Source organism: Fundulus heteroclitus, chromosome 15 (assembly GCF_011125445.2).
Source record: "Fundulus heteroclitus isolate FHET01 chromosome 15, MU-UCD_Fhet_4.1, whole genome shotgun sequence".
NCBI classification, from domain to species: domain Eukaryota; kingdom Metazoa; phylum Chordata; class Actinopteri; order Cyprinodontiformes; family Fundulidae; genus Fundulus; species Fundulus heteroclitus.
This window is the reverse complement of record NC_046375.1, coordinates 15,298,616-15,314,658: the sequence shown is the minus strand read 5'-3', so window position 1 is coordinate 15,314,658 and position 16,043 is coordinate 15,298,616.

Here is a 16,043-nt window from a genome sequence, read left to right as displayed (position 1 = left end):
TCGAGATGACATGTTTCATGAATTGGCGCTATATAAATAAAATTGAATTGAAAAATTTAACTTCAACTTGACTGTGTCAGGATCCCCACCGGTCCTATTACTTTGATTTAGATTCCTGGGGATCCTACAGTTCTGTTTGTGTTTTTTTGTTTGTTTGTTTTTTTAGCAATTGTATGATTGTCTCATTATTTTAACAGAGTGGTGTTTTATTTATTGTAGTTCATATATCATCGGTTTAACATTGTATCGTGTGACTGCTTTTTCATTTATTCTGTACATAGATAGCACTTTGGCCCTCTGGGTGTTTAAAGCGCTCTGCAAATAAAGCTGGTATGGTTTTTTTAGTTCAGATTAGTCGATTGGTAACAAGTCATCAAATTTCGGGCAGTTTTAGCTGACTTTGGAACAACTCAAAATAAAAATGTCTGATTTGGTTAAAATGCCACTGTATATTAGCAAATACTAACAGTCTACAACTGTGACTCCACCAATAAGCCCCTTACAGCTCCTTAACAATAACTTTTTTGTATCAGTTGTGCAGCAGCATTGAAAACAGTGTCTCCCAGTTGTTTGAAATCTATCCCAACTTACTCAGGATCAACTGATTTGTCAAATATGCTCATGAGGTGGCCTGATAAAAAAGGGTCTGCTTTGCTTTTTAGTCGGCTCAAGTTTTGCGCATCTACTGATCTACTCATCAGTTTTTGATTACTGCTCTGGCTGAGAGAAATGAGCCATTGTATTAAGACAAACCTATACCCCAGCTGAAAGAGAACTGAAAAAGGTCTCAAAGGAAGTTTTTACCCCCCCCCCCCCCAAAGGAATTATAGTTCATTACAATGCCTTTGTTGTTATGTATAGTTTTTAATTACACTTATAGTGTTTGTGTGGAGAACTTATCCATTAACAGCATGAGAGAAATAAAATATGTTTAGTGTAATGTCTGTGTAATTACAGCTGTTTGGTCTAGGCCTCAAAGGTTTTTACAGAACTCGTGTTGTTATAAGATGCCAAATATTTCACAGTTCCATCTGTTATAAAGCTTTTAATCAAACGCTCTGGCTTCAAAGTTCAAAAGGTACCAGTGATTCTGTTAGAAATATCTTTTTTTATTATTAAAGTGGAACCCTTTTATTTTACTTTATTGAGTTTTACGTTATTGAATAAAGTAAAATTCAATAATTTTACTTTTATTGAGTTTTATCTTATTGAATAAAGTAAAATTCAATTTAAAAATTTATTTTACTTTGTTTATTATAAAGTCACATGAACGGTGCCGATAATTGTGAAAGGAACTCTAGTTGCTGAGCGAAAAGCCAGTGTTTGTAAAGCCTTCCTCAGCCAAAGTGCTTTACAAGCATCAATAAAAGATATTTTGAGAGGCCTTCATCCCATTCTGGAAAGCGTTGCACAATCAAAGGATAGTAATGAACACAGACTTCACCAGAGTGACGAAGCAATGCGGTTTATGTTGAAAAAAACATTCCATTAAACCCATTGTCCTAGTGGGACGAAAACACCGCGTGCATTACATAGCATTCTGGGATGTGATTATTATTAGGGTTTTCCCAACAATTGATTTCCATCACCAGCAAGAACAACATGTCTACTTCAGTCACTGAGTCACTGGAAAAAAGTCAATATTTCTTATGTACAAACATTCAAAGTTTAGAAGACCTGGATGAAACCAAAGTGAGAACTAGTTTGGGTCAAATAAACGATAAACAAGGACTTTACAGACTAACCAATCAAATTCCCACACAAGCTGTTCCTGCTTTTTCATGCGTATTATCCATAAAACAGAAGCTTTAAAAGGGTGAATGTGTTGTTGTTGTCACCATGTTGTCAATCGTCACAGTGCCAAATACATTTTTACACGATAGCTGAGATTTTGTTTTGATTATTTAAATAGTAAAACAAGACAGTTTTACTCTAATTCAAAAGGAAGGCTGGATCCAAACCTTTTTTACCCAGTTTCACACTCTGGAAAGGCAAAATAATAAAGACGACAACAACTTAAAATACAACGTAAGTATTATTTGCTATTTTGGGGGGCAAGTTGATTTAGAAAATATCAATTAGAGCGTTGATCATGTTTGTGGCATAAGACAAGTTTGATCTGGAGGATATTAGCAGTATGGGAGTATATGTAGGGGAGCAGGGAGTGGGTGTAATATAAGAGCTCACAACTCTTCTAGAGATAAGAAATCCATGTAAAACTGAGAGAGTGAACCGCAAGCCTGGGAGATGAAAGAGAATAGGAGAGCAGCAGAAAAAAGGTTATTCTCACAGGAATGACATCTCATCACTTTTCCCATGCATGTATTACAATTTTGAACTTATATATAGTATGTTTCCCAATATTTTGTTTATGTACAGTAGATAAGGCTGTGAATAACTTATGTGCAATAAGCTATTTAAACAAGGTGCTATAAGCCGTGCATTAAGCCTGTGCAATAATCCTGTATAAACTGTGCAATAAGCCTGTGCAATAGTCCTGTATAAACTGTATAATAAGATATGTGCAATAACATATTTATACATAGGAGTGTACAGAATTGTATATTGTATATAGCTGCATAACTGTATCTAACTGATTGTACTTACCTACTTTGACACCTTCTTCTGACTTTTGACTATTGAGCCGATGGGACAAGTGAATTTCTCCACTGTGAGATCAATAAAGCTTATCTTATCTTAATAGTATGTAACATATTTTGTATTAACAAAAAACGAGGGCGAATTACTAGAATAAATTTTTGCTCATTTGGGTGTGAAAATCATTTCAATTAGTTCTTCAGTGTAAACAAGAATTTGATGCCAGACCTAAATTCTATGGGTAGCAGAAGATAAAACCATACCCCTGCTTTAATGCTAAGTTTCTGCCATGCTTTCTGCCAGGATCGTCTGTTTTGGGTTTTTTTGGGCGGGTTCACCGCTCTCTGCTCTGCTCCGCTAATTCACAGGAGCAGCTACACCTGTTGATACCCATTTCCCTTAATTTCTCCCGCTTCTGATCCTGCATTTACATGCCGGTCTCTCACAGTCATTCCCTGCCAGATTGTCAATAGCCGTTGAGTGAATAGCTGTCCAGCTGTCCTTGTCTGCATCGCCTGCAATGATCCCGTGTTCTTGTCTTTGGATTCTCCTGTCAAGCCTCGCTTAGGACACCTCATTGGCTCTCTGGCTCCTGGACGTGACCTTGGACTGTTTTTGACCACGAGCCCAGCCCTTTGTTCCTGTTTAGCCTCTCCTGCCTACCAACCTGTGCATGACCCCTGTTTGTCTCCTGGACCTGCTCCTTGCCTCCAGCCCAGTCGGCCATCATCTCCTGCATTATTTCAGCCTGCACAGACTCTTCTCTGCTGTCCTACGGACATTAGTTTTCCTGCACCAGGGTTTGTTTATTTTTTATTATTTTTTCTAGAAATAAAATTTTAAGTGCAACAATTATGTGGCTTGAAGCTGAGGTACTCTGTTTGAGCATTACAGTTTCTTCATAAAGAATGTGTCTATTGACACAAAACCTACAGAAAATTGCTGTGAGCATCGACCTTCATTGAACAGAGGATCAAACCAACATGAAATGTTGAACGGCTGCAGGTAGAAAACCGTGGTGGACAGTTTACATTTTGCTTCCAGCCTGGAGAAAACAGAGCTATGGCTGGTATTGGTTACATCTCAAACATAATGCATTTTATTGTAGTTACAGAGTAGGCCATTACATTTTAAACCAACTTTGTGTCAGCAGCAACAGGAAGACCAAGGTACATATGAGACAAGTCCGGGATAAACTAGTGGAAAAAACTAGAGTATGATCCACAAATGGAAAGAGTAATGGCACAAACCTTTCAACACATGGTCTTACACCTAAACTGACAGGCCAGGCACGGAGAGCATTAATCAGAGAATAGCCTGGAGGCCCTTGGTGACTTTTGAGGAGCTACAAAGATCCATTGCTTAGGTGGGAGAACCTGTTAACAAGGTAATTAGTTGTTCCCTCCATTAAGAAAACCAGTAAAATACAATATAAAGAGATCTACTCAGCACCTGGAGAGACGGCATTTCAATTTTCTGCACCCTAGAGACTTAAAGTACACAAATAAAGAATCTAATAAAAGAAGAAAAAGTGGATTTGGACATATGTCCCCTATAATAAAATTGGCATAAAGAGTTTTACAATTCTCACATTTTTTTAATCAAATTTTTACCATTCTAAAACCAATGTATACACCCATCAGTCCAATACTGGACTGCTACAAACATTTGGCCCAGTCCAAAAGTTGGTTCTGTTAATCTTTTTTCCTTCCACTGCACAATCATGCACCATTTTATGTTGGTCTATCACAAAAAAAAAAATCACATCAAAAAAGATCAAAGCTTTTTGTGTAAATGTGATAGAATGGGGGAATAAATTCAACAGGTTTGAACACTTTTGCAAAGCACTGAATGCTGAACGTCCTCTTTGCATCAGCAGACGTGTTAACGTGATGGGTGTCCTCCGTGCCACGGCGTCCCATGGGACTAATAAAGCTCAAACTCTATTAAATCCATTAGGCAAGCTCATGGAAATGTTCTACTCTCTCCCTCATCTTGAAAAACGGACGTCTTCCACTCACCGCTTTTGTATTTGTGCAACGAGAAACACAAGCAGTGTCCCCTCTCTACTCAACCCTTTCTTTATTTTTCTAAAAAAGAAGGTTTGCGCTGAACTGAATCACTAACACAGCAGCCCAAGCTAACAATAGCCCAGCCTTATAAATGAAACCAAGTAAAGCAAACTGGGTCAGTTTGCATTCTGTAGTTTTATAATGAGCTTTTTATGCTTTGATGAATAAACTGAATGAGATCTAACATTTTACTCGGTAGCCAGTGTCTGTAAAGGGAAGACTACACAACATTAAAACCAAACATATATCCACGACGCTCTGCAGTTTTTAACTTAATGTTTGCTTCATGGCCAGAAAATAAACGGGGTCAATTCATTTTAAAGGACTTCAAATAGTATGTCCACCCCCCCAAAAAAAATGCTTTGTGCGTCCAGTAGCTAAGGAGCTAGGTTAGCTTAACTTCTACTGACAACTCACTTTATATGTCACTGTTTGTGTGTGTTGAGTAAAAGAAAAAAGCGCTCTACATTCCTCAGAGAGAAAGACACAGACTCATATCCAATGCTCTTTATGAAAGAAACCTGTCAGCCCCTATCAGATCTCTCTTTCTCCCCTCTCCCTTCATCTCTCTCTCTCTCTCTCTACTCTTTATATTTGTCTTGCTCTGTTCTCTCACATCCACCCGCCCCCCCCTCCAGCTTTACCCCCTCTGTTTCTCATCTGGCTCTCTCTGTCTTTTTCTTAGAATCCATCAGGGTTTCGCTTTGAACCAGCTTTTCCTCTCGCTCCGTCCGTGTTGAGGGCATTCATGATGAAACTGAGATTCTTGCCTTACATCTGCTGGCCTGCATTTCGCCTTACAATACAGTAATAATAATAAAATAAAAAAAACTTTCAGGACTTTCCTTTGGAATCTGCTGCAAGTTCAGTAAGAGGGTAAATTATATAAATTAAATTAGCAACCCGTGAGCTTTTCACAGTTGTTCAAATCAACAGTTTCCACCTTCTTTGTCTTGCTCGGCCACTTGTGTTGCCTAATTTTGAACATGACAATGTCTTTTTTTCTTTTTTTCTATCAGCCTTCCTTGTCTTTACCCCCTCTGTCCTTGACCCTTCTTCATGGTGTTATAGGAGCCATGGGGGTTTGTGGCTGGTCACTGGTGTGGCGCCAGACAGGAAGCAGCTGACCGCATGCGCAGGAAGTTGGACAATAAAGGACACGCTGGATCTCGGGCATGAAGAGAGGGACTCTGGGTATCCATCGTGTGTCTGTGTGTTGGTAAATGTGTGTGTGGTGTGCACCATTGTTTTAAGAGGTGCCATGTTGCAATGGGACGGATGGCTGCTTGGTGCGCCTCTTACGCTTTTATCAATCCTGTCAGATGCTTAATGAATGCTCAAATGTATAAAAACTACATTGAAGTACATCGATTCTCATAAACACATCAGGTCTATAACTTTTCAAAATAGGCCTGAAGAGTGAATATTTTTCCAGGATTCAACGAAATTCAAAATGGAAATTGTCTAGGAGTGAAGGGGCTGCAATTCTTTCTGGCGAGCGATGGTCCCAAATGTGGATTTGGGACCATCTGGATCTTGATGAATACCATGAAGAGCAATGCAAAGTAAACTGACTGGCCTAAGATGAGCATAACTTCACATTGTGTGGAGGAATAAAACAATCCTGTCACAATTTCACACAAAGTAATGTGGACAGCAGAACCTTTCAAACAGCTCAGATTGGGAGAAGGCATTCAGGCCACTGGTGTGGTGTGTGGTGTGTTATTCTATGGCCAGGCCAGCCAGACCGTCCACACGTAGCCGGATATCTGGGAAAGCAGATGTGATTTTATGCGGTTTTGCCTTTCATCCACATGTAAACGACATTTTACATCCCTAAAAACAAATCATTTCAAAAACTTTGGCAATTCTGAAAACTCCAGGCAAAGTGGAGATTTCGAAAAACTCAGTTTTTGAGCCTTCGTCAGTACATGAGAAGACAGAGTTTTAGGGTGCGACGCTGACGTCACATGTTAAAGGCCATTGTTAAAGATTTGGCCATACAGTGGAGTAAAAAATGAATGCTGTCAGAGAGGTGCTGATTTGCACATTGTTGTTTTTGTGATTGACTGTTAATATGAGTCTAATCAATGTTAAACTGGACAAATTTACTAACATACAGTATCTCTGGTAGTTTATTTCCAACTGATGTTACCTGAGCTCCACACAGCATTTCCTGTCTTGGCCTCGATATCGAGATTTCAAAGTTAAAGCGTACATGGAACATTATTAACATTACAGTTGTTTCAGAGGCTTTTTGCTTATTTGTTTTTACAAGCCAAAGCTGCTCCAATATGTTGAGGTGCAAAGGAGAAAAAGCGCTTGGAGGTCAGCTGTTTAAAACAGGCACAATGCTATTCAACATCACTTTTATTTTGAAGGACTCTGACTGGCTCACATAGGTTCTAGCATTGCCACTGCCCCTATGCATGCATGGTCAGTGGGGAATTTTCATGGGTTTATGTGAATGAAAACATTTCTGAAAACGACCCTGTGTGAGTGCGGTATTATTTTTAAAAGCGATGTAGGGGAGATATTGGTTTTTATAAATACGTGTGTGCAAGGCCTTAGACTCTCCGGTCTAAAACTTACCGGATTAATCACAGCACGGGAGGCGGGAATTTATGATGCGCCACTGTTTACCCATAATGCACAAGCGCTTGTCTGTAACCATAACAGTCAAACAGAGCGATATTTTAATAATGCCCTTTATCATGTCCTGAATGAGCTGGATATATCTTTATGAATGCAACAACTGACTGCTGTAAGAGCTAAAAGAGAGCGTGTTGCTTGAAGTTTGTGTCACATCCGTAGTTCTCTGATTGGTTCTACCCTGTTAGTCCCGCCTTTGAAATCGGGTTCTACCACCAGTTTTCCCGACTGATAGGTCGTGTTTACGGAGTAAGTCAGTCTGGCTGGCCAGGCTGTTTATTCCACTGACATCTGCTTAGTCAGCTACCACATGGTTTAGTCACGTGGTTGCTGACCAGCCAATCAGATGCACATTTTTAAAAAGACAAACTAACACTGTTGACCTCACTTAAACTGTCAGATAACAAACCATACCATATGAACTTTATTTATAAAATGCTTTAAAACAACCACAGTTGTAAACTATAACCATAAATTAAAAGATCAAGAACATGTAAATATAGCATGGGAACAATAAAAGATGAAATATAATAAAACCAATTAATAAGAAATTGCAGGCAGTGGGGGCTTGTCAATAGGGGGCCCTCAAGCCGTGATCAAATTTGTAGGAAATCAGTGTAGACACTGTGAAGACAAATTAGGAAATAAATATGTAATCATCACATTTGTTCTCTCATATAATTACTTTAGATTTTTCAGCATTTCTGTTCCATTTTAGATGTGATTGTGGTTATTTGTATTTGTAGGTCTACTAATTTTAATGTTTCAATGTCGTGGGGTACCAGAGAAATGAGTGTGTATGTACGTTGTAACACTTATAGCTTCCATATGACTTACATGCTGGTCTCTAATTGGTAGCTTAAAGAGTCTCTGAAGCTCTCTGTGCTGTGTTCAATCAACGCTTTTTGTGTCATTTTTCCTCCGGTCGCATTAATTCATCATGCCTGTTAGTCAAAGCGACACCCCTGGCAGCTTAGATGAGCAGAAATGTACGTAACTCATCCATACGGATGCAAAAGGAAGTGTAAGACAACAACGACAAGACAGGAGAGACTGGTGCAGCGAAAGCAAATCCTATTATTTTTATTATTATTATTATTATTTACAAAACAATAAATTTACAAAGCTTATGCTGCAGAACTTAAAATAAATAAAGGAACTTGGAACAGACTGAGCAAACTTAAAAATCCAGGAGTAGACAAATGACCGTAGATGGATTTATGTTCAAGTAGAGTTTATTGTAGTGTGGTAATCTCCAACCAGGCACACTAATTAGGAATTAATTGAGGAGTCATTCATATATATAAAAAATGTCTGTGGTTTGAATATGATTAACCTCAAATATCATAGTTATTGCTGCTCTCTAAACCGCAGCCTTAAGGAATATCTTACTATATTAGTGAGTAATATAAACATAAAAGCACCAATCGCATGGAAGGAGATTATTGACATGCCTCAAGCTACCTTATGGACAAAAGACAGGAACAAAGCAAGTCTGTAAATAGTGCAGTTGTATGTCTGTGTGCTCCCAGTGGCTCCTGCACGCTTCCTTATCTGAAAACCATCGACTCCATTGCTCTTGTGAAGTCAACGCTTCCCATTGTTCCTGGAAAGAGTGGAATTTCGCCGCTGGTACAATGGGACAGCCGGAGCAAGGACAATAAACGAGGAAAGGTTCTGACATGGACGTATATGGCAGTAAAAACGACAACAGGAATTTTTTAGCCCTCTCTTTATATATATATATATAGATATCTATCTATATTTGTGTTTCAGGCTGTTTGATTTAGCTGTGGATCAGAGTAGCTCACTACAAAGCCAGTCCAACACAGAGAGGCTTTCTTTGTGTGCACTTGCTCAGTCAAACCAAAAACCCCATTTAGAGGTAAATGATACTACAGGGATCGTTGACACGTCTTCACTTACTTAGGCTTTCAAATGAAAAAAAAACAAAACATTCTACGCACCATTTGACTTGATCCTTAAAACCGATTTCCTGTCGTTAAATGAATCTCGTTTTGAAAGAGAAAGGAGAAGGAGAAATTTACACAGCAATTAAGATAAGATGCCACGTGGGTTGTGACAGGAATTAACGTAGGTTTAATATTGCTACATAGTAAAATGAAAATACTTTTTAAAATATTTTCTGTTGCTGTGCTTTCATGCCTTCACAAAGAGAAAAGCAGAGGGGTGGGAGTGTGATGGTATAGACTGTGTTTCAGGACAATAGCCCAATGCTTATGGGTATACTAAGATGCTGTTAGCAAATATCTGCTGTTTGTTTTAGTTTCCAGAGTCTATAAGGGGTAAAATACTGAGGTGGGTGTGTGACGGTATTAGTCTGATTTAGTGCAAAAGGTTTTAGGGAGGAAGATTAAGTGGTGGCACAATAAAAGCCTGCTGAGGGTGAACCATTTTCACAACTTGATTTTTTACTCCACCCAAAATGTTCAAGAACTTTAAAATCCAAAATATAATCGCTGGGCCCATCAAATTGATCAACTAAATATAAGTCGCCTTGAGCAAAAGGTGACTTAAAGAAAAATGAAGGAAACCAACTTTAACCCGACCCTAACCCAAGCGCAAAGCATATCTGTGCCTGTGAATGCCCAGAAATGCTTTTCAAACAAATCACTTTTATTTTCCAGAGGCCTGGGAGAGGAGATAAAATTCCTCATCGTAACTCAAAGATACTGCTTACATTATGTAAGGAAGAGTTCGGCGATGACCTGGGCAAGCGTGTCGGATGACATTCAGTAAATCAAACAGATTAGTTTTTTGGAGAAACACAGTAAATGTCTTTCTTATATGGCAGAGATAACGTCCAAAATAAGGCATATATTAAAAGAAATTGTTATGTAATATTCATCTTTCTTCCACTTTTTAAAGTCCCATCACCAAAACTGGACTTTTCATGGGCCAACAATGTGTGCTTAAGGCTTTGTTGCCCTTGTTGTGTGTGTTTGTGTGTTTGTTTGTGTGTGTTCAATAATGGCAGCTGGAATTTAAAGATGAAAAGATATGATAAATTGCCCTTTGAGGTCTGTCCTTATAGACACAGGACTCATTCGCTTGTGTGCCTGTGTGTGCATGTGTGCAGGTGACATGTTGCCGAGTCTCCAGGCTTATCCTCGTCAATCTTCCAGGCCAAGACCGCATCATTGAAAAGGTTACAAGACGTCTGCAAAGCAAGCAGACAGGCAAAGGCACTGGTGATTTTATGCTGTCACTGAAATAAAATAAAAAAAAAAGCAGGCAGAGAGGAAGAACAACAGGGTTAAAAAGAAGGTATTTCCCACAGTGCTAAGAATATGCAAAGAATTTACAGATGTTTCGGTCTAATAACCTTTGTTTGTCTGATCGTCTGGAAACATGTCATCCAAAATCAGAAAACCATTTGCAAGGCGTGAGACATGTTGCTGTTTCACATTCTTAGTTTGTGCACCGTGAATTCTAGAGAACGGAGTGTTTCTTTTCTTTGTTTCTCTGTCTGAGCAGCGTCAACATTGCCCCTTTACATACCTGAGCGCGTATCAACAACTTCTTAGAGGCATTACTCGGGTGATTTTTTGCCAGCGGCAGAAAGAGGCGGAGGCAAACACGTGAGGCAGGCCAACCACACGGCAAAATGAAACAAAACAAGGTCAGATATTGTTGTTTGAAACAGGTTTGTCAGTAAAATCAGATGTTTTTTTTCTGTTTTGGATGCTGTGGTTACATGAGATCCATCGTTGTGTTTGACTGGAATAGCAAAAATCTCCTCTTAAATATACATATTTGATTGCTTAAATTTGCATTATGTTGAAATTTTAAGGCTTATTGCTTCTGCAATATATTGTCTACTGGGAAAAAAAAAAACTTAAAACATCATGCTATTCAGAACTAATGTAATAGCACACATAATAATGCCTCTATATGTATATTAGAATATTTTCAGAATGTTAATTTGAGTACTTAATATCAAAAAGTTAAACTCGCATGTTATATACATTGTAATGAAAATCAATAAATCATTTTCTAAGAAAGTTTGAGTGTCACAAAAAACCAAAGGAAAATAAAAGTTTTTAACCAACAAATGTTATGCTATGGCCTGAGCAATCTTAAAGACTAATAGTAATGTGGGTGTCAGCCAGCAATCAGTTACTGATAGAGGACGCTGCAAATGGTGTTGCTAGAGAAGCCGGCTGTTAATGGAGCGCCTGTCAATTAAAAGTTGAGTGGAAGGAAAGAGTGCGGTAAACAAAGGTTCAAATGCAACAGACATGACCGACGCCTTGAGACGATTGTGAGACAAAGCTAATTTGGAGGAGAGTCATACGTTATGAAATGTAGCTCAAGACCCCCTGTAGACAGATGCATCCATGACATGAGCTGCAACAACTCCTGAAGCTGAGGCTGCTGCAGAAGCGTCTTCCCTGGACCAAAGAGAAAAACAAATGGAAGTGAAGCTCAGTAGTCCAAAGTCCTCTGTTCATATGAAAATAGATTTTGCATTTTATTAGGATATCAAGGCCCCAGAATTTGGACGGAGAGTGGCGATGGACAGAATGCAGGCTACTTAAGGGCCCGTGTGAAATTTTACAGTCAGTGATAATGTGTGCAGCTGACTGGCGAGAAGTTTTAGAACCCTTACGTCTGCTGACAAGCTAAAGACGTTCGTTTGGTTTTTCACTTGGTCTTAACTTTGACCCACAGTGCTAAACAAACCAATACCTCATTTAACGACCATGACGTCACTGTGCATGATGGGCCAGAAAACGAGAAAAGAAGAGGAAGATAGAAGACCGTGCTAAATCATGGAACAGGAGCCTGACCTAGTAATGACTGTATGTACTACACAGTTCATGGACATGCTTTCCCATAAGTTGACATTTTAGCATTAAAAATCCTTCTTTGCTATAACAGTCTAATTGCAAGAGGAGCTGAATTTCGGTGATACGTAGGTGTAAGTGCGTAATCATCAAAATGAACAAACTGTTTAAGTCATTCACTCTGAATTTTCCACATAGTATGAGTAACTTTTTGAATGAAGTAACTAAACTCTCTGTGATTTCCTAATTTAACATGTGTACATGTGTTCTGATTAGCTTGTAAATGCTGCTCTATATGTTCTCTGCTAGCATATAAAGGTCTCAGTGACATACTGTCATAGTGAAAGAATAGAAATATACCTTTAAATTTACTAAGAAACATAATGTGTGTTGAAATGTAAGCTATAGAATCACAGAATAACTCCGTAGACTGAATTGACCCTGGAAGAAAATAGCACATGGCCTGATGTTTCAGAGCTACTTTTCCTCGTCTGTCTTTGCCCTGCACGTGAGTCCCTGGAGATAACTGAAAGTGTAAAAGCTGACACATTGGTATTTTCAAAACTTGAGCCAAGTCTTCGAAGTACTTGTTTTTAAAAATAATAATAATAATAATGAAAACATGGAATGAATTCATGAGATGCCAGGGACTTTCAGCAGAACTTCAAAAATGTGCTGCAGGTGCAGCATGACAATTTTTTTTTAACTGCATTATTAAAGATAAAGAACAGGTTACGTAGCCTCTGCGCACGTCTCAGTAGCCATCCTGCGATCGCTCTGCATATCTTAGGGCATCCGTGACGGGTTGCAAACACTATGCGCAAACAAAAGTGAAACATCCAATCACACATCACATCCAGTCGGCAGATGGTGAACATCAGGTGTTTGCGTGTCAGGTGACTCTACCTTCACATCACTCATGCGACAGATCACACCACATTTTTCTCCCACGTGATTCTCTTTTTTAAACCACGCTTGTCCTAGTTCCCGTCCACAGCTGACAACTCGTAGAACACTGTCAATCATCGCAGATTAGAAATCATGTCTCTTAATCTCTGTTTTTGTCTCTGCTGCCAGCCCCATAACATGGCCATACAAATAAATAGATAAAAATAAGTTTGTTTTTTCTTTCCTGCTGGTTCATTATCTTATTTGAAACTCATGAAAACCTGGAACAGCTATCGCAATTTGTCGCCCGCAGCCTTACCAACATTGCTTTATGTCCAGCATAAAGCAATTTATTTATTTGTTTAACTATAATTGAATGTAATCGTCACAACCGTAATCAAAGGATCCTATTTTCACACTTGCTCATGTTAAGTAATTCTGCTGAGAAAACCGGCTTTTCTTGCCAGCTCAGAAGAATACTCTAAAGGAAGCTTTCGGCAAAAAGGGAATACAAATCCATCATTACTGAGTGAATCTTGATCATTTTTGCTGATTTTTTTAGTGCAACTATATTGAATTATTATTGTTAATTGGTTATTCCCACTAATAAACAGAAATATTAGGGGGGGGGATGAAAGAACAGCACAACAACTAGAAACCAATCATTTCACAAGACTGAATCAGCATCCATCCATCCATCCATCCATCTATCCATCCCTACATCTATCAATCCAGTTTTTATTACTTAAAATGTGCAGGAACCATGTAGGTTTAGCTTCCTATTAGTTGCTATAGGATTGCCTATGTGCACAATTAAGACATAAACAAAGATATAAACTGATATTATAGGATTACCTATATAATATCAGTTTATATCTTTTTTATAGTTAAACTGTTCTACTGAAACATCATTAGTTCAACTTATTTTTAGTCCAACTGTTTTTAATGTTCTATTTTGTTTCTACATTTTATTCCTACTTGCTTTTATTCTGTTTTATTTTCCTATACTTTAATCATGTAAAGCACTTTGCATTGTCTCTGTACTGAATTGTGCTATACAAATAAATTTGCCTTGCCTTGCCTTGCCTTATGTCTTCATTTTTTGAGGGAAATCGATCTGACAGAACTCCTCTTTCCCAATAAGTACAGAAGATAGAGATTATTACTGTCATGCCAAATAAAAACCTTGATCACAATATTAAAAAAAGGAAATAAAATATATCCCACAATATTGGAAAAAAAATAAACGGAAATAAAATATATCCCAAATTCAGGGACTGCCAGAAAGTGAGCGATGCGGTTGCTGCTCTTGTTTTAGCCGAGCGGGCTGTGGGATGATTGTCAGCTCGTGAACCAAGCTAATTGGTTCTCCTCTCTTCAGCTCTTTCCTTCTGTCTCCTTAGCTCAGCACTGCAGTATTGTGAGTTCCGCCGGGAGTTCGTGGCTGCACTCTGTCGCACACAAACAACACACTCACGCTCCAACACAGCTCGGGAGTGTGGCCAATGAACAAATTACCTACACTCCCAAAGAGATTCAGACTCTTCCTGTATTTGCAAACAGCTTCTGTACCAACTCCCACACATCTCTCTCTCTCTCACACACACACACACACACAACTCAGCACGAACAGTAGTCTTATAGCTGTGTGTATAAAGCTCATTAGACAATGATAAATTCAGTAAGCTCGAGTTTAGGCCCTGAGAGAACCTTGAGGCAGATTACACCTAATTAAAAGGTACGACGGAGACTGAAAGTCATATCCACGCACACATTTAAACAGACCCTGACATACAAAGTGGTGCTCATCACCCTATGTATTATTCAGATGTAGTTGTCAAAGTGAATAACTGTTGTTTACTCGCTTGTCTCATGAAATCCTGCATTTACTTGCAGCTTGATACCCTCACACGTTTTTTTTTTTTTCTTCAACGTAACGTGCCTCAGCTTCCTGTGTTGTTCCAACGCCTTCTCCCTCTGCAGATTATTCACACCTAACAAGCACTGTGGGTTTGTGAGGAATATGTTCTTTGCAAAACAAGTACTTATTTTTGAAAACATATGCGTTTTTTTTTTCTTCTTTGTTTGTTTGGTTTTTTTTCTCTGCAAGTCGCATCTGATGAAATCTGGTTCTTTTTTTGTTGCAAACGCACACAAAGTAGGGCTTCTATTTTAGGTGAGAGGAGAAAACCTCTGTGAGAGGGAAAAAAAAGCGAAGCACTTCTCCCTTTTGCAGACCCTCTTTGCTGCAGAGAAAAACTATGGTTAATTAATGACATTTTGGGGAAAATGAAAGATGGTGAGGCAAAAAAAAAAAAAAAAAAAAAGGGAATGTGTTTCAGAGAACAGCACAAAGCGTATACATTTGGGCTCACACGGTCTGGGCATCGTTCCCAAATTATGAGCTCACCGCCGCATATCAGCGGTCAGCCGATTTGTGTCCAGGAAACATTCAACCTTGGTCAGACGGTGCAATTTTAAGCAGATGAGCAGAACTCAAGGAGGCATGGGAATTGGCTGGGAGTGATGCACTGCAAACAGCTCAGAGAGCAAAGACAAAAATCACAGAAAAGTGGGAGAGAACCACTAACAAATTCTCAAGTTTAATTAGAGTCAACGTTTTAATGTGGACCTTTCAAACCCGAGGGTCCATTTTCCAAAAAAATGCATACTCATAGGCATTTCTCCACTTGTACAATGCCTAAACTTCTAATCTTGTCATTAACTAACATAGAGGTCCTGGAGGATGATGTGGATGTGAAAATTTGAGAGTATTTTTTTCTGAGCCTAAGTAAATGAGATTTAAATGCCACCAAAATAAATGTTTTTGTTTACGTGCAAAACGTATTACTTTTGCCGTAAAAAAGGAAATAAACATAATAAATTGTAACTACAACATCTTGGTTACATCTCTAGCAAGTTTGGTGTCCACACAACGAGCAATTGAGAAGGCATACATGTTCAGATTGAAAAAAAATGCAGGTGGACCCCTATTGTGCCAAAACTGTGCCATTTTGGCACA